Source organism: Salmo salar, chromosome 19, assembly GCF_965601325.2.
Source record: "Salmo salar chromosome 19, fSalSal1, whole genome shotgun sequence".
NCBI lineage: Eukaryota > Metazoa > Chordata > Actinopteri > Salmoniformes > Salmonidae > Salmo > Salmo salar.
This window is the reverse complement of record NC_138309.1, coordinates 30572806-30589840: the sequence shown is the minus strand read 5'-3', so window position 1 is coordinate 30589840 and position 17035 is coordinate 30572806. Positions and strand designations below refer to the sequence as shown.

Genomic DNA, 17035 nt, shown 5'->3' with positions numbered 1-17035 from the left:
ATGTTTTTCTCCTCACATGTGAACTCTATATTAAATACATGCGAACCAGTGAAGGCTCCTCAGAGGAGAACCATCCTACTCCGTGAATTTCATAAAAAATAGTGCAACCTTCAGATTACATTTTTTAAATTTTTTATTTATGTAACCAGGCAAGTCAGTTAAGAACAAATTCTTATTTACAATGACGGACTACCCCAACCAAACCCGGACGACACTGGGACAATTGTGCACTGCCCTATGGGACTCCCAATCACAGCTGGATGCGATACAGCCTGGATTCGAACCAGGGACTATAGTGATGCCTCTTGCACTGAGATGCAGTGCCTTAGGCTGAGCTACAGTCAATAAACAGCATTCTTACATAGGCATTCCTCTTGTCCAAATAGAATAGGGCAGTGTGTAATGCGATGGCGATTGTGTGGTCTGTGGATCTATTGGGGCGGTATGTGAAGTGGGTCTAGGGTGTCAGGTAAGGTAGAGGTGATATGATCCTTAACTAGCCTCTCAAAGCACTTCATGATGACAGAAGTGAGTGCTACAGGGTGATAGTCAGAGGGATGCTATGTTACCTAGCTGGCTATGACTATCCAATACTGGAACACTTCCAAGTCAAGGTAAGCTTTAGGTTTTATTAATTTATTGCCACGGGGCCCGCTGGTGTACCTGCTAGCTAACTGTACTGCATGATTGTAGCAGGTTTACTAGACGTTAGCTAATAGGGGACAACTGATGTAGGCTGTGTATATGATATGAAGGTTTGGCTTGGAAAGGTTTTTTCACCTGGTCACAGACAGCTGATGTGTTGTGCACTGTCCACAAGCGAAGGGAAAACGTGAGAGGAGAGAGCGTAGATCAAAGGGCTCATGCTGTTTGTATGTGGTTGCTATGAAAGTAGGGGTGTGCAGACATGGCCATACTAGTATTCGTATCTGTAAATTCAGTTGATAGTCGGATCGGATGATACTAGTGATCGGAAACCACTGAAGTGTTTTAATATGCCTAAATCAGGGCTTCTTAAACATGTTCAGCCTGGGACCCAAATGAGAAATTCAGTGTTTTCCTGAGACCCAAGCTTATGAAAACATGCAACTACAGTATATGTAAATATCTGTACATTTTATTGCCCTTATTTCTAAAACAAATGCAATATAGACAAAAACAAATAACAATGAAATGAAATACCCTTATATAGTACAAAGCAATTCATGTTTATTTTACCCCATTTAAAACACTCGTATATACAGTATCTGTCTGGGTTGGAACAGTTTGTTAAAATACAATAAATCATTTTCATTCTTTACTGGAATAAACTGATTGATCATATCACACAGATGTATAACAGAAGAAGACACACAGTTTTTGATAGGGTTGCACTAAGTAACAGTACAGATGAAAAAGGATCAGGCCTATTGTACATCTTACTGTAGAAAGTATTGTTGAAAAAAAAGTATAGGTTGGAACTGTTGCTGTTAAACTTAACTGGAATATATCGATTGATCACATCACACAGATATAGACCAGAAAACACACACACACACCTAATAAGGCAGGTAAAGTTTTCAACCATTTTTGACAGTGCAACCCTGAGGTCATGCCCAGCATTGAGTCGGTTTCTGTACTTGTTTTTTTTTAAGTATGCCATAGTTAAGAACCCTGACTTGCATAGGTATGTGGGGCCAAACTGGATCAGAACATCTGCTTTCTCAGTCAGGCAGGAGACAGCTTCCTGATGCAGATGAGCAACCCAGAACTGTAAGTGTGTTTGCCTCAAAAAGCATTTTGCTTTAATCAGTTTATTCCAGTTCAGAATAAAAATGATTACTTGTATTTTAACAGCAACAGTTCCAACCTAGACTTGTTTTCATTCTGCCCTGTTCTGAAAGAACTCCCTGGGTATATCGTCATGCTGTGGATGTTTGGTCAGGGCGCTTTCATTTGTTCGTTTTGAGAGACTCATTACTAAGTACTTCCCAGCACAAAACACATTGTGGGCGCTCCTCGTTATTTCTCAAAGTTTGTATGAAACCAACAGAGAAAACTCATCGCTGTACTTGCATTTCATGACGATTGAGCTCAGTCAGACCTTGTGGCTAGCTTGAGTCCACTGATGACAGAGGTGAGTGGGAATGACAAAAATCAGTGGCTGACAGCGCATCATCTGCTGCTGAACGACAGCGCTGCAGCGTTTGGGTCACTGAGTGATCTTCAAGAAAACTAGAAAAAAAAGACCTGGTGAACCACGACGCATACGGACATCTCCCTCCCACTTGCCCGCAGGAGCCAAACTGAGCAGAGACGCTGCTAAGCAAAGAGCGCACTAATGCATTTACTCTGACACGTTGTGACCCACCATTAAGAGGAGTGGGTTGTGACCCATACTTTAAGAAAGGCTGGCCTAAATAGATGTTGGCAAAATACCTCCCTGCACATTCTCACATGCTGACCACACCTCTCACGTAATATGTGCGAGCGTTGCTAAATAAATGTACACATACGTGTTAAATCAATCATTGCATCCAAACTGCTCACGCGAGTCAATGAGCGTCTGCGTAGACAGGCGCCAAAATAGAACTTGGTTTTATTTGTGACGCTTGATGCGCTGCAAGTCCGGCCTCTCCCATCTCCTGATTGGTTTTTAGGAGCATATACCCACGCGGGTGATTGAAAGAGGAACTGAGGTCCACACTCCAGTCCAGTTGGTGGTGGTAATGCACCTTAAAGTTGGTTGCCAACCGCAAAATAAAAAGTCCAAAGAAGACGACAACCGAAAGAGGAGAGATTACTAGAAACTAAATCGGTTTACCCTTTTATCTGTGGATTAATTGTTGGAGTAGAGGACCTTGTGTATTACATGTCAAATAAACAACCCAATGTTTATATTCCAAGACAAATTAGTTCGCAACAGCTAGATAGCCAGCTAAATTGCCATGAATGTTTAATGCTTTTTGATCGGTACCCAAATTAATATAGCTGGTTCAGAGTTCATTTTGATAGTTCAACCTGCGTGTCTTGATTGCATCTGTGGATGGACAAAATCAACATGTGCGTGATGGCGCATGCGGGCGGGCACGCACGCTCTTGTCAGCATGTCACTGCAAAAAGCTGTAAAAAAGCTGCAGCGTGCTGTGGTGTGTGTGTGTGTGTTTGTGTTCTCAGCTTGCAGCGGGCAGCAAAGTTTTCATATTTTTTCCCTAGCCTTGCACCACTTGTTAAAGATTATACACATTGATAGCTTGATGTCAAACGTCCTCGCAATGTTATTTATCATAGTAGCAGGCAGCAACAATCTAAATGATCAGACCGAAAACACGAGAGAAAAGTGATCGAATGAAATTATGAAGTGAGTGGACGGAGAAATACAGCTTCACTCTATCCAGTCAGAGCAGCAGGATCAATGTACAGCCCGCTCTTCTCTTTACCGACAGGCAAACTAGTCACTTGAGTTATTTAGACTGCACATTACTGACTCAAAGACCATATAGTATGATTTAAAAACTGACTGACTGATATAAGAAAGATCCTTGCTGGTACCCGAAAGAAACAGTAACTTTTGTTCAGATGACGGATAACTACAAAAAAATGCTTGGATCATAATCGTATCCAGAAAACTGCACATATCCATACTCGTTTTGTCTGAGCACTTGGCCCACCCCTATATGAAAGTGAACTCCCAGCTAGCAATGAGGAATCGGCCCAGAAGCAGCCCCCGGAACTGATTGAATCGGCCCAGAATCGGGTGTCGGACTCAGCCCGGAATCAAAATGAATGACTGCCCAGAATCGGCCCAAGTACGTCGGGCGTTTCCGTCTACCGGAATTCAGCCGACTTGGCCGGTATCTTAACAGAATCCCCCGAGAAGCAGCCCGATGCAAATTTAAATAAATTATTTAGTCATTCAAAATATTACTATTATACACTTTATACAGTTGATGTCGGAAGTTTACATACACCTTAGCCAAATACATTTGAACTCAGTTTCACAATTCCTGACATTTAATCCTAGTAAAAATTCCCTGTCTTACGTCAGTTAGGATCACCACATTATATTAAGAATGTGAAATGTCAGAATAATAGTAGAGAGTGTGATTTATTTCAGCTTTTATTTCTTTCATCACATTCCCAGTGGGTCAGAAGTTTACATACACTCAATTAGTATTTGGTAGCTTTGGCTTTAAATTGTTTAACTTGGGTCAAATGTTTTCGGTAGCCTTCCACAAGCTTCCCACAATAAGTTGGGTGAATGTTGGCCCATTCCTCCTCACAGAGCAGGTGTAACTGAGTCAGATTTGTAGGCCTCCTTGCTCGCACCTGCTTTTTCAGTTCTGCCCACACATTTTCTATAGGATTGAGGTCAGGGCTTTGTGATGGCCACTCCAATACCTTGACTTTGTTGTCCTTAAGCCATTTTGCCACAACTTTGGAAGTATGCTTGGGGTCATCGTCCATTTGGAAGACCCATTTGCAACCAAGCTTTAACTTCCTGACTGATGTCTTGAGATGTTGCTTCAATATATTCACAAAATGTTCCTACCTCATGATGCCATCTATTTTGTGAAGTGCACCAGTCCCTCCTGCAGCAAAGCACCCCCACAACATGATGCTGCCACCCCCGTGCTTCACGGTTGGGATGGTGTTCCTCAGCTTACAAGCCTCCCCCTTTTTCCTCCAAACATAACGATGGTCATTATGGCCAAACAGCTCTATTTGTTTCATCAGACCAGAGGGCATTTCTCCAAAAAGTACTATCTTTGTCTCCATGTGCAGTTGCAAACCGTAGTCTGGCTTTTTTATGGCAGTTTTGGCTTCTTCCTTGTTGAGCGGCCTTTCAGGTTATGTCGATATAGGACTTGTTTTACTGTGAATATAGATACTTTTGTACCGGTTTCCTCCAGCATCTTCACAAGGTCCTTTGCTGTTGTTCTGAGATTGATTTGCACTTTTTTGCACCAAAGTAAGTTAATCTCTAGGACACCTTCCTGAGCGGTATGACGGCTGCGTGGTCCCATGGTGTTTATACTTGCGTACTATTGTTTGTACAGATGAACGTGCTACCTTCAGGCATCTGGAAATCGCTCCTAAGGATGAACCAGACTTGTGGAGATCTACATTTTTTTTCTGAGGTCTTAACTGATTTCTTTAGATTTTCCCATGATGTCAAGCAAAGAGGGACTGAGTTTGAAAGTCGGCCTTGAAATACAGTGGGGCAAAAAGTATTTAGTCAGCCACCAATTGTGCAAGTTCTCCCACTTAAAAAGATGAGAGAGGCCTGTAATTTTCATCATAGGTACACGTCAACTATGACAGACAAAATGAGAAAAAGAAATCCAGAAAATCACATTGTAGGATTTGTTATGAATTTATTTGCAAATGATGGTGGAAAATAAGTATTTGGTCACCTACAAACAAGCAAGATTTCTGGCTCTCACAGACCTGTAACTTCTTCTTTAAGAGGCTCCTCTGTCCTCCACTCGTTACCTGTATTAATGGCACCTGTTTGAACTTGTTATCAGTATAAAAGACACCTATCCACAACCTCAAACAGTCACACTCCAAACTCCACTATGGCCAAGACCAAAGAGCTGTCAAAGGACACCAGAAACAAAATTGTAGACTTGCACCAGGCTGGGAAGACTGAATCTGCAATAGGTAAGCAGCTTGGTTTGAAGAAATCAACTGTGGGAGCAATTATTAGGAAATGGAAGGCATACAAGACCACTGATAATCTCCCTCGATCTGGGGCTCCACGCAAGATCTCACCCCGTGGGGTCAAAATGATCACAAGAACGGTGAGCAAAAATCTCAGAACCACACGGGGGACCTAGTGAATGACCTGCAGAGTGCTGGGACCAAAGTAACAAAGCCTACCATCAGTAACACACTACGCCGCCAGGGACTCAAATCCTGCAGTGCCAGACGTGTCCCCCTGCTTAAGCCAGTACATGTCCAGGCCCGTCTGAAGTTTGCTAGAGAGCATTTGGATGATCCAGAAGAGGATTGGGAGAATGTCATATGGTCAGATGAAACCAAAATATAACTTTTTGGTAAAAACTCAAAAAAGAACTCTGGAAAAAGAATTACTGAAATGTTAATTATATAAAGCTGCCCCAATTGGCCAGAGCCCCAGTAATACAATTGGGCCAGATAACTCACACCGGAATTGGCTCGAGATCAATCCCCGCATCCTAGGCATAAGTAATACTGCCGAAGACGGCCCAGACTTGGGCCACATTAAGTCGGCCGAGTCTGACTCTCAGCCGGAATCAGCCTAGATCCACTGTGCTAGCTGGGCTGTGTTTGCGTGTGATCAGGGTTGTATTCATTCCGTCGATTCTATTAAAACGTTTCTTAAAACGGAAGCCAACGGAACGGGGATAAACATACCTGAATTTTTCCAATAGAAACTCTCGTTTGCAACTGTTGGACTAATGATCAGCTAGATGCAGGCAAGATTATGCAAGGCGGTATTTAATGTGTCAATTTCTGTCACCAACTAAAATGTATCTTGGCCTGTGCATTTACGTTGTAAACTGTCATTCATAGACTAGGTCGTAGCAACCTCATGATGGGTATAGGGAAAATGTGAGTATAATGTAGTAGGCGAAACCTATCGATGTTACATTGAGCTGGGTGAATGGAATATGAATGACAGTCATCCAATATGCTGTAATAGAAATGAGGCCATGCTCGTAAAAAAAATAAAAATAAAATCTGGCCTCCCTCATCCACTGATATGAACACATGATTTCACATATGAACAACGACCTAAAATAATGGTAGACCTCCACAAGTCTGGTTCATCCTTGGGAGCAATGTCCAAACACCTGAAAGTACCACGTTCATCTGTACAAACAATAGTACGCAAGTATAAACACCATGGGACCACGCAGCTGTCATAGCGCTCAAGAAGGAGACACGTTCTGTCTCCTAGAGATGAACGTACTTTGGTGCGAAAAGTGCAAATCAATCCCAGAATAACAAAGGACCTTGTGAAGATGTTGGAGGAAATGGGTACAAAAGTATCTATATTCACAGTAAAACAAGTCCTATATCGACATAACCTGAAAGGCCGCTCAACAAGGAAGAAGCCACTGCTACAAAACCGCCATAAAAAAGCCAGACTACGGTTTGCAACTGCACATGGGGACAAAGATTGTACTTTTTGGAGAAATGTCCTCTGGTCTGATGAAACAAAAATAGAGCTGTTTAGCCATAATGACCATCGTTATGTTTGGAGGAAAAAGGGGGAGGCTTGTAAGCCGAAGAACACCATGCCAAATGTGAAGCACGGGGGTGGCAGCATCATGTTGTGGGGGTGCTTTGCTGAAAGAGGGACTGGTGCACTTCAAAAGAGATGGCATCATGAGGTAGGAAAATGATGTGGATATATTGAAGCAACATCTCAAGACATCAGTCAGGAAGTTAAAGCTTAGTCACAAATGGGTCTTCCAAATGGACAATGACCCCAAGCATACTTCCAAAGTTGTGGCAAAATGGCTTAAGGACAACAAAGTCAAGGTATTGGAGTGGCCATCACAAAACCCTGACCTCAATCCTATAGAACATTTGTGGGCAGAACTGAAAAAGCATGTGCGAGCAAGGAGGCCTACAAACCTGACTCAGTTACACCAGCTCTGTGAGGAGGAATGGGCCAAAATTCACCCAACTTATTGTGGGAAGCGTGTGGAAGGCTACCAAAAACGTTTGACCCAAGTTAAACAATTTAAAGGCAATGTTACCAAATACTAATTGAGTGTATGTAAACTTCTGACCCACTGGGAATGTGATGAAAGAAATAAAAGCTGAAATAAAATCACTCTACTATTATTCTGACATTTCACATTCTTAAAATAAAGTGGTGATCCTAACTGACCTAAGACAGGGAATTTTTACTCTGATTAAATGTCAGGAATTGTGAAAAACTGAGTTTAAATGTATTTGGCTAATGTGTATGTAAACTTCCAACTTCAACTGTAAATTGAAACAGTGTGGCTATTTCGTGACATTCTGGGGACATCCTATTGACACATTTGTTTGCAAGGCATCATGTAAAAATGTTTATCCACATATAAAAGGTTATGTGATCACGTGAAAATCCACATGTGAAATAGCATCACATGTGAAGTACTCCAAAACCACATGGTTTCACATATGAAAAGGTTGTGATTTTCCAAATGGCAAAACATAAATCATGTTGTTTTCTATAAGGGTAGGATTAATATGCGCTTAATCTACTTCAGCTCCTTAATCTAATGCAAAGACACACATTCTTACAGACTGTAATACATAATGTCAGACGGTCCCCTGTGTAGTCCTGCTTTCACACGGAGGCTGTGCACTGGTTTAACCCCAGACTATTACGTAACAACTCATCCTGTGTTGTGCACCCTTACCTACAGTGCCAGTCAAAAGTTTGGTCACACCTACTCATTCAAGGGTTTCTTTATTTTTACTATTTTCTACATTCTAGAATAATTGTATAGACATCAAAACTATGAAATAATACATATGGAATCATGTAGTAACGAAAAGAAAAGAAAAAATGTTGAACAAAGTAGCTACCCTTTGCCTCTGACAGCTTTGCACACTCTTGGCATTCTCTCAACCAGCTTCATGAGGAATGCTTTTCCAAAAGTCTTGACAGAGTTCCCACATATGCTGAGACTTGTTGGATGCTTTTCCTTCACTCTGCAGTCAAACTCATCCCAAATCATCTCAATTGGGTTGAGGTCGAGTGATTGTGGAGGCCAGGTCATCTGATGCAGCATTCCATCACTCTCCTTGGTCAAATTGCCTTTACACAGCCTGGAGGTGCGTTTTGGGTTATTGTCCTGTTGAAAAACACTAAGCTCAAACCAGATGAGGTGGCGTATCGCTGCAGAATTATTATTATTATAATTTTTTTTCACCTTTATTTAACCAGGTAGGCAAGTAGAGAACAAGTTACAAACTGCAAAGCAGTTTGACACATACAACAACACAGAGTTACACGTGGAGTAAAACAAACATACAGTCAATAATACAGTAGAAAAATAAATCTATATACACAATGTGAGCAAATGAGGTGAGATAAGGGAGGTCAAGGCAAAAAAGGCCATGCTGGCGAAGTACATACAATATAGCAAGTAAAACACTGGAATGGTAGGTTTGCAGTGGAAGAAAGTGCAAAGTAGAAATAATGGGGTGCAAAGGAGCAAAATAAATAAATACAGTAGGGGAAGAGGTAGTTGTATGGGCTAAATTATAGATGGGCTATATACAGGTGCAGTAATCTGTGAGCTGCTCTGACAGCTGGTGCTTAAAGCTAGTGAGGGAGATAAGTGTTTGCAGTTTCAGAGATTTTTGTAGTTCGTTCCAGTCGTTGCCAGCAGAGAACTGGAAGGAGAGGCGGCCAAAGGAGGAATTGGCTTTGGGGGTGACCAGTGAGATATACCTGCTGGAGCGCGTGCTGCAGGTGGGTGCTGCTATGGTGACCAGTGAGCTGAGATAAGGGGGGGATTTTACCTAGCAGGGTCTTGTAGATGACCTGGAGCCAGTGGGTTTGGCGGCGAGTATGAAGCGAGGGCCAGCCAACGAGAGCGTACAGGTCGCAGTGGTGGGTAGTATATGGGGCTTTGGTGACAAAGCGGATGAGACTGTGATAGACTGCATACAATTTATTGAGTAGGGTATTGGAGGCTATTTTGTAAATGACATCGCCGAAAGTCGGGGATCGGTAGGATGGTATGTTTGGCAGCATGAGTGAAGGATGCTTTGTTGCGAAATAGGAAGCCAATTCTAGATTTAACTTTGGATTGGAGATGTTTGATGTGAGTCTAGAAAGAGACTTTACAGTCTAACCAGACACCTAGGTATTTGTTGTTGTCCACATATTCTAAGTCAGAACCGTCCAGAGTAGTGATGCTGGACGGGCGGGCAGGTGCAGGCAGCGATCAGTTGAAGAGCATGCATTTAGTTTTACTTGTATTTAAGAGCAGTTGGAGGCCACGGAAGGAGAGTTGTATGGCATTGAAGCTCGCCTGGAGGGTTGTTAACACAGTGTCCAAAGAAGGGCCAGAAGTATACAGAATGGTGTCGTCTGCGTAGAGGTGGATCAGAGACTCACCAGCAGCAAGAGCGACATCATTGATGTATACAGAGAAGAGAGTCGGCCCAAGAATTGAACCCTGTGGCACCCCCAAAGAGACTGCCAGAGGCCCGGACAACAGGCCCTCCGATTTGACACATTGAACTCTATCAGAGAAGTAGTTGGTGAACCAGGTGAGGCAATCATTTGAGAAACCAAGACTATTGAGTCTGCCGATGAGGATGTGGTGATTGACAGAGTCGAAAGCCTTGGCCAGGTCAATGAATACGGCTGCACAGTATTGTTTCTTATCGATGGTGGTTAAGATATCGTTTAGGACCTTGAGCGTGGCTGAGGTGCACCCATGACCAGCTCTGAAACCAGATTGCATAGCGGAGAAAGTGCGGTGGGATTCGAAATGGTCGGTAATCTGTTTGTTGACTTGGCTTTCGAAGGCAGGGTAGGATAGATATAGGTCTGTAGCAGTTTGGGTCAAGAGTGTCCCCCCTTTGAAGAGGAGGATGACCGCAGCTGCTTTCCAATCTTTGGGAATCTCAGAAGACACGAAAGAGTGGTTGAACAGGCTAGTAATAGGGGTTGCAACAATTTCGGCAGATAATTTTAGAAAGAAAGGGTCCAGATTGTCTCGCCCGGCTGACTTGTAGGGGTCCAGATTTTGCAGCTCTTTCAGAACATCAGCTGTCTGGATTTGGGAGAAGGAGAAATGAGGAAGGCTTGGGCGAGTAGCTGTGGGGGGGTGCAGTGCTGTTGACCGCGGTAGGGGTAGCCAGGTGAAAAGCATGGCTAGTCGTAGAAAAATGCTTATTGAAATTCTCAATTATAGTGGATTTATCAGAGGTGACAGAGTTTCCTATCCTCAGTGCAGTGGGCAGCTGGGAGGAGGTGTTCTTATTCTCCATGGACTTTACAGTGTCCCAGAACTTTTTTGAGTTTGTGTTGCAGGAAGCAAATTTCTGCTTGAAAAAGCTAGATTTAGCTTTTCTAACTGCCTGTGTATATTGGTTTCTTACTTCCCTGAAAAGTTGCATATCACGGGGGCTGTTCAATGCTAATGCAGAACGCCATAGGATGTTTTTGTGTTGGTTAAGGGCAGTCAGGTCTTGGGAGAACCAAGGGCTATATCTGTTCCTGGTTCTAAATTTCTTGAATGGGGCATGCTTATTTAAGATGGTGAGGAAGGCATTTTTTTTAAATAACCAGGCATTCTCTACTGACGGGATGAGGTCAATATCCTTCCAGGATACCAGGGCCAGGTCGATTAGAAAGGCTTGCTCGCTGAAATGTTTCAGGGAGCGTTTGACAGTGATGAGTGGAGGTCGTTTGACCGTAGACCCCTTACGGATGCAGGCAATGAGGCAGTGATCGCTGAGATCTTGGTTGAAAAGAGCAGAGGTATATTTAGAGGGCAAGTTGGTTAGGATGATATCTGTGAGGGTGCCCGTGTTTTACGGCTTTGGGGTGGTACCTGGCAGGTTCATTGATAATTTGTGTGAGATTGAGGGCATCAAGCTTAGATTGTAGGATGGCTGGGGTGTTAAGCATGTCCCAGTTTAGGTCACCTAGCAGCACGAGCTCTGAAGATAGATGGGGGGCAATCAGTTCACATATGGTGTCCAGAGCACAGCTGGGGGCAGAGGGTGGTCTATAGCAGGCGGCAACGGTGAGAGACTTGTTTTTAGAGAGGTGGATTTTTAAAAGTAGAAGTTCAAATTGTTTGGGTACAGACCTGGATAGTAGGACAGAACTCTGCAGGCTCTCTCTGCAGTAGATTGCAACACTGCCCCCTTTGGCCATTCTATCTTGTCTGAAAATGTTGTAGTTAGGGATGGAGATTTAAGAGTTTTGGTGGTCTTCCTAAGCCAGGATTCAGACACGGCTAGGACATCCGGGTTGGCAGAGTGTGTGAAAGCAGTGAATAAAACAAACTTAGGTAGGAGGCTTCTAATGTTAACATGCATGAAACCAAGGCTATTACGGCTACAGAAGTCATCAAAAGAGAGCGCCTGGGGAAATCAGAGTGGAGCTAGGCACTGCAGGGCCTGGATTCACCTCTACATCGCCAGAGGAACAGAGGAGGAGTGGGATAAGGGTACGGCTAAAAGCTATGAGAATTGGTTGTCTAGGACGTCCGGAACAGAGAGTTAAAGGAGCAGGTTCCTGGGGGCGATAAAATAGCTTCAAAGTATAATGTACAGACAAAGGCATTGTAGGATGTGAATACAGTGGAGGTAAACCTAGGCATTGAGTGATGATGAGAGAGATATTGTCTCTAGAAACATCATTGAAACCAGGTGATGTCATCGCATGTGTGGGTGGTGGAACTGAAAGGTTGGATAAGGTATAATGAGCAGGGCTAGAGACTCTACTGTGAAATAAGCCAATAAACACTAACCAGAACAGCAGTGGACAAGGCATATTGACATTAAGGAGAGGCATGCTTAGCCGAGTGATCATAATGAGTAGTGAGGTTGGTTGGGGTTACGGCGATTCAGACAGCTAGCCGGGCCATGGGTAGCAAGCTGGCAGAAGATGGTCTGTTTTTAGCCACCTCGTGCGTTTCCGTCGGTAGATTAGTGGGGTTCCGTGTGGTAGAGGGGACCAATCCAATTGGCAAAATAGTTATAGTTATAGTGGCCCAAGAAAATTGTCCGATAGACCTATTCAGATAGCAGCCGATAAGACAGCTAACGATTAGCGGGCCGCAGATGGGCGTTCAGGTTACGTCGCGACAGAGGGGCCAGTTGGATAACTCCCTCGGGCAGATAACGTCGGTAGTCCAGTCGTGAAGGCCCGGTGGGGCTCCGCATCAGCAGTAAAACGGGTCCGGATAGGTTGAACTCTTCAGCTGGCTAGCTCCGGAATAATTGATGTTTGCTCCGGGACCGACCTTAGCCAATAGTCACTCGGATAGCAGCTAGCTAGCTGCAAGATCCAGATGTAAATGTCCAGAGCTTGCGGTAGAAATCCGGGGATATGGAGAGAAAATAGGTCCGGTATGCTCTGGTCTGAGTCGCGTTGTACAAAACTGGTGACAGCTTTTCGAGCTAAAGGATAGCTGATAACCGCCAACCGTGGTTAGCTGACTTCTAACGTTAGCCAACTTCTGGCTAGCTTCTGTTGTGGATTTCAGATTTGAGGTGAATAATACTTTTTTATTTTTAAAACAATTGGTGAGGCGGGTTGCAGGAGAGTGTTTTGAAGTTGAGTTTTTAGAAAAAAATATAAAAAGATATGCGAAGAAATATATATATATATATATATATATATATATATATATATATATATACACACACATACATACACACACACACACACACACACACACACACACACACACACACACACACACACACACACACACACACACACACACACACACACACACACACACACACACACACACACACACACACACACACACACACGGGACCCGACAAGACGAGGACGTCTGACTGCTATGCCATGCTGGTTAAGTGTGCCTTCAATATAAAAAATACAAAACATTTATATTTTTTAATCACCTACAGCGTCACCAGCAAAGCACCCCCACACCTCCTCATCCATGCTTCACGGTGGGAACCACACATGCGGAGATCATCCAAAAACCTCAAATTTGGACTCAGACTAAAGGACAGATTTCCACCAGTCTAATGTCCATTGCTCATGTTTCTTGGCCCAAGCAAGTTTCTTTTTCTTATTGGTGTCCTTTAGTAGTGGTTTCTTTGCAGCAATTCGACCATGGGGGCCTGACTCACACAATCTCCTCTGAACCGTTGTTGAGATGTGTCTGTTACCTGAACTCTGTGAAGCATTTATTTGGGCTGCAATCTGAGGTGCAGTTAACTCTAACGAACTTATCCTCTGCAGCAGAGGTAACTCTGGGTCTTCCTTTCCTGTGGTGGTCCTCACAAGAGCCAGTTTCATCATAGCGCTTCATGTTTCTCTTTGCTTATTTGAGCTGTTCTTGCCACAATATGGACTTGGTCTTTTTCCAAATAGGGCTATTTTCTGTATACCACCCCTACCTTGTCACAACGCAACTGATTGGCTCAAAGACATTAAGACGGAAAGAAAAATGTGATATAGTGTACAATCACTTCAATTCTAGCCTAAACGCTGCACATGCCATACTGTATAATATGGCTTACTACAACAAGACGACTGGATAGTAAGGTGCCACCATTTCATCTAACCCTTGACATCTTTAACTATAATGATGTGCTGACTATAGTATATAATTGCTATAATAAAACATAGTCCCCCTTTGTTTATTCTTCTGAGTTGATATCGGACAGGCAATGGATTGCTCATGGCTGCCTACCCTCTGAAATATGTTGTTTTGCAACATAAAAAGGAAGTGAAACAATGCAACTGAGTGCATCAATATTCACAAATATGACAAACATGCAGCAGCAACCATATGATATGGCATATATCAAAAAGAAATTAGAAAAATAAATCCATATATTAATAAATGTTGGAGTGGTGGAGGTGTTTGATTTAAGGAACTGATCATAGAACAAATAGAATATAACACCAACTCAATAACATTATCATCAACAAAAACATTGCAAACAATGAAGTGTATATCCTACAATGAATTTACACTAGGTTAAAGTATTTGAAAGAGAAGCTTTCAACGTAATAATATCTTTATATATGGGATCAAATTAGATGTATTATTGTTGTCCACAGAACTGTTTCATAGCTGAGCCATTTGATTTAAGGGGAAATAAACATTCAGCCCATGATAAGTGATACATTTGGCATCATGTTAAAAAACACCCATAAAATGATATCTGGAAGTTCACTGAATAACCAAATAAGTTTTAACATGAAGAAATTATATCCCAGATTTAATTTCATAAGCAAAATAACTGTAGTTGAATAAGGTTAGCCGAATGAAATGCACAGAAAGGATTTTGATTGAACATAAACATTGACAAAATGATGTAAACCAGAGATAGATAGTATAGAGCACTCTTACCCTTTCCCTGACTCCGTTTTGTGCATTATGATTTATATTCCATTTCGGATAGGTGCGTGTCTTTCAAACACAAATCTCGACCTCCTTTCCATGTGCTCGCAGCCATGCGCTCTATGGAGCGCTGCATACAGTCAGATACAGTGGGTGACGTCACGATAGGGAGTCCTCATGATGATGATGATGATATCACCTCCACGTAGGCATATCGACGTGAAAGCACGCATGATTGATTGGGCTCGTGCTATAAATAAGGCATCGCGTAACGTCTACGTCCAACTCACATTCTCAAACACATCGATCCCCTGAACGCAGCTCACTCTCCAGATCACCTGTTCACACACCTGTATGTCATTATCACACACTATTAAGTTCAGTTTTTTTTCTGCACCCCTTCATTGTGAGGTATTGTTTGTTTTGTGACACACTTCTATTCAGAGCTCTGGGTTTCCCCCGTAATTGTATTCCTCCCGTGTGTGATAGTTTTTGCCTGCCTCACTAACGACGCCTTTTGCCTATTCCCTGCCTGTACTTTAGCCTATCGGATTTCCTGTTATCAACCTATTGCCTGATCTCCTGGACGACGTTACTAGCCTTTTCCCTGCCTGTACCGTTGCCTTTTTGGACCCCTGTGTATGACCTTCTGCCTGCCCCTGGACCCAGCTACCTGCCTCCTCATGTGGTCCTTTACAATAAACACCTGCTGCGCCCTGCGCTTGAATCCAGCTCTGTCTCCCATCCTGTTCACTATTCATCTACTGTAGGTGCAATTCTTATTTCTGCAAATGCATTAAATAATAAATAGCCACTATCCAGTAAGAAAAATACGTATCTTCAAGACCTTGCAGTTAGGTTAATTTTAGGATCTGTATGAAAAGTGAAAATACATTTTCTGGACATTTAAAATACATATTTTTGGGTTACGTATTATATGGCCAAATTTAAACTGCACATACATTATCAATTAAGCATTATATCACAATAATTATTGGGAAGAAGAGCCAATCAAAGATTTCAATATAGAATATTTATTATTGCTCCCATCAGTCACCTGCACTTATGTTCGCTTTTTCAAAAGCTTTAACACTGGCATCAATGATGTTCAAAATTGTCGAACAAACACAATAAACCAACAGACTACTTCAACTACAATAACTTTCTCAGTAATGGTTATATTTGTATCTTGCTATGACTGTGATATGTTATCTACCTTAGTTGAATGTACGGACTGTATTTTTTTTGTAACTGTTTACATACCACCACAGTCAGAGGCTGGCACTACGACAGCATTGAATGAGCTGTATCCCACCATAGGCAAACAAGAAAACGCTCACCCAGAGGCGGCGCTCCTAGTAGCTGGGACTTTTAATGCAGGGAAACTTAAATCAGTTTTACCAAAATTCTATCAGCATGTTAAATGTGCAACCAGAGGAAAAAAACTCCAGACTACCTTTACTCCACACACAGAGACGCATACAAAGCTCTCCCTCGCCCTCCATTTGGCAAATCTGACCATAATTCTATCCTCCTATTTCCTGATTACAAGCTAAAATTAAAGCAGGAAGCACCAGTGACAAGATCAATAAAAAAGTGGTCAGATGAAGCAGATGCTAAGCTACAGGACTGTTTTGCTAGCATAGGCTGGAATATGTTCCGGGATTCCTCCGATGGCATTGAGGAGTACACCACATCAGTCATTGGCTTCATCAATAAGTGCATCGATGACGTTGTCCCAACAGTGACCGTACATACATATCCCAACCAGAAGCCATGGGTTACAGACAACATCCGCACTGAGCTAAAGGTTAGAGCTGTCGCTTTCAAGGAGCAGAACTCTAACCCAGAAGCTTATAAGAAATCCCACTATGCCCTCCGACGAACCATCAAACAGGCAAAGCATCAATACAGGACTAAGATCGAATCGTACTACACCAGCTCTGACGCTCATCGGATGTGGCAGGGCTTGC

The 17035-nt window shown here is 42.7% G+C and overlaps 1 long non-coding RNA gene across 2 annotated transcripts in view; it reads right to left on the bottom strand.

Moving 5' to 3' along the window:
• Positions 1 to 15631, bottom strand: part of LOC123728994 (uncharacterized) — a 57221-nt gene extending 41590 nt beyond the window's left edge. For both annotated transcript variants that reach the window (XR_006760701.2, XR_014381613.1), the window contains exon 1: positions 15072 to 15631. This is a non-coding gene — a long non-coding RNA (uncharacterized LOC123728994). The remainder of the gene's footprint in view (positions 1 to 15071) is intronic.
• Positions 15632 to 17035: the final 1404 nt, after the last annotated feature.